The following is a 2,682-nucleotide window of genomic DNA, read 5'->3' as shown; positions in this document are numbered from 1 at the left end:
GTGGCCAGCTGAGCGTGAAGCAGGGAGCCTGGCGCGGCCCCCTCGCCTCGCCAGGGACCTGGGCCCGTGTCTGGAGGTGGCTGCACCGCAGGACTGGGCCCAGCCATGCAGGGAGGCGGCCCCCAGGCCCTGGAGCAGGAACAGGAGTACTGGGGGTGGGGAGGCAGGCCTGGCTAGCTCTAGACCTCTCCTGGTGGAGGACTGTCCACGGGGAGCGGCTTTGACCCGCCGCGTGGATCCCTTTTGCAGCGGCTGCCCTTCGTTGCCAGTGTCAGGAGAGGAAGGAGAGTTTCGAAATCAGAGCCGGCCCCTCCACCCACACGGAACCAAGGTGCAGGCCTCCTGGCCTAGCGCTGGCGTTGTTGCCTTGGCCTGGCGTCTGGTCCTGGTCTGGTTGGGTGATGAGGCAGCCACCGGATCTGGCCGCATTCACCCTCTTCCCTCAGGCCTGCTGTGCTCCCCGGCTGTCATGACTCCCAATGGCGCCAGAGACCTCCCTGGGTGCCATCTTGAACTCCATCTCTCTCTCTCCCAAGTCCTGCCCATTCCTGATGGGCCCTGTTCTTCCCATCTGGCCTGTTTGCATCTCTTCCAGATCCAACCTCCACCACTGCCATTATGGCATCACTTCCCTGGACAGAAGCAGCCCTGAGCTGTCTCCCTGCCTCCCATCCTCTGCCTCCCTCCACTCCCCCTGCACATGGTAATCAGTGACTTGTTCTACAGCTGCTCCCAGCGCCCCAGCCCGTCCACAGCCTATCCAAGTTCAGACTCCACGTCCATTCCCATCTTCGTTCTGTAGCCACTAAGTGCGCACTGGGCTCTTAGCCAGGTTGAGCCTGGCATTCAGGGCCTCCCGGGCCTGGCTCCTTCCCACAGTGCTCCTGCCAACTGGAGCCACTCCCGACCGCCTGGCCCATCCCTGCATCAGAAACATCCCCCCACCTCTCCACCTCAATACTAGAGGCCCAGTTCAAAGGCCTTTTTCGAGTCTCAGCCTCCATCCCAGCAGCCTTCCTTCGCCACCTGCCATGCTGTGCTTTGGTCGTGTGCCCCTCTACCCTGCCCAGCAGAACCTTACATGGGGTGGGCAGCAACAGACATTACCCATAGGGGTCTCTGGGGAGTCCCTCAGGCCTCACAGACTGCTGCTAGGGGTGCAGCACAAGGCCAGAGGGGAGGCCAAAGCCGGAGAGGGCAAGGGCCCAGAGGCTCACTGTGGCCCCGAGGGCAGAGGTGCTTGTCTGTCCATGGCACTGCCCTTAGGAGTGTTCAGTCCAAATGTGACACCAAGAAGCGAAATTCAGATACCTCCTCCTGCTTCCCGGGGCAGGGGGTGGAAGACCCTCTCTGCTCCCCCAGGGTGGGACCGGGGAGGGGAGGGGAGGCTCCTACCCCACCCTGGGGGAGGACTTGGGCCTGGGCAGGCTGGCCCTGGATGCCTGCTGTGGTGGTGGAGGGGACTGGCACCACCACGACCCTCTCCCCTCATGCCTGAGCCCAAGGGTGGCTGAAAACGATCATTGGGCACAAAAGAGTCTGACACAGCCAAAGTCAGGCACCATTTTTTTATAAAAACGCATAATCTCATTTTTTCACTTTAAAATCACATTCAAAAATCGGCAAAGAAACGCCCCAGGGAGTGAGCAGATGGGAGGGGAGGTTGAGCCAACCCAGCCCTCGGGGAAGAAGGCGCGACACCACACACGGCAGCGTGACTGGCACGAGGGGGCATGCGGCGGGTGAGGTGGCGCCCTGTGGGTAGTGGCACTGACAGGACATGTGGCTGGGGGCTGGACAGCCCATGGGGCACACTGACCATCTTGGGATGGCGAGGGCTGGCCCAACTGGCCCCACTCGCTGTGCAGCCCAGTCCACCCAGGCTGGCCCCTGTGGTCCTGGGCAAACAAGGCCTTGCCCAGTCCAGAGTGACGGGGCGAGGGCGAGGGCGAGGCCCCGGTACGGATGGGGGCAGGGGCCGGGGACCTCAGGCCCAGGCTAGGCCAGTGTGGCACAGCCCAGAGTTGCCTTTCTGTGGTCCTGGAGCCTGGGAGCTCGGGGTGGGAGGAAGGGCGGGGCTGCCATGACAGCAACAGCACCTGCTGCCAACGCCACCCTCCTGGCCAAGCCCCAGTGTCCAGGGAAGGCGGGAACGGAGGCAGCCAGTGACACCGGAACTCCTCCCAAGTGAGGGTGCACGAGTCCAGATCACTGGGCGGCGCTGGCGTCAGGGAGACCATGGGCTCCTCCTCACCAACTGGCTGGAGGCAGGACAGTGCAGGGCTGTGTCTCTGTCACAGGAGGGGCCGAAGTGGAAAAATCCAGGTAGTATTCCTGTGCTGTGGCCTCCCCTGGGGTGGAGGACGCTGAGCCACCCCACCGTGCTGTTGGCACAGAGCATAGCCCAGAGCCGGAGGTGGCACTACCCCCAGGAAGGGGCGGGGGACTGCTGGGGCTGCTGCTCTCCCCTCCACAGGAAGACACTGGGAGCAGGTAATCCCTGGGGCTTCAGGGCTGACAGGTGGCTGGACAGTGGCTGGGTTGGTGGCAGCAGGAGCCAAGGCAAGCGGGCCCCTCCCTGGGGGCTGGGGCCACAGGAAATCACAATAATTACAAAATAAAACCTTTTCCGCTTTGCGGGAAAACAAATAATAAAAATTCGACAAAATAAATTAGAGGTTT

The 2,682-nt window shown here is 62.5% G+C and overlaps 1 protein-coding gene across 1 annotated transcript in view; it reads right to left on the bottom strand.

Annotated features, from left to right (window-relative positions):
• ADRBK1 (adrenergic, beta, receptor kinase 1) overlaps positions 1-2,682 on the bottom strand; it is an 11,707-nt gene that overhangs the window by 1,497 nt on the left and 7,528 nt on the right. The window lies entirely within an intron of this gene.

Source organism: Myotis brandtii, unplaced genomic scaffold (assembly GCF_000412655.1).
Source record: "Myotis brandtii unplaced genomic scaffold, ASM41265v1 scaffold187, whole genome shotgun sequence".
NCBI classification, from domain to species: domain Eukaryota; kingdom Metazoa; phylum Chordata; class Mammalia; order Chiroptera; family Vespertilionidae; genus Myotis; species Myotis brandtii.
Note: the sequence above shows the minus strand (reverse complement) of the source record. Positions and strands in the feature narration are given on the sequence as shown.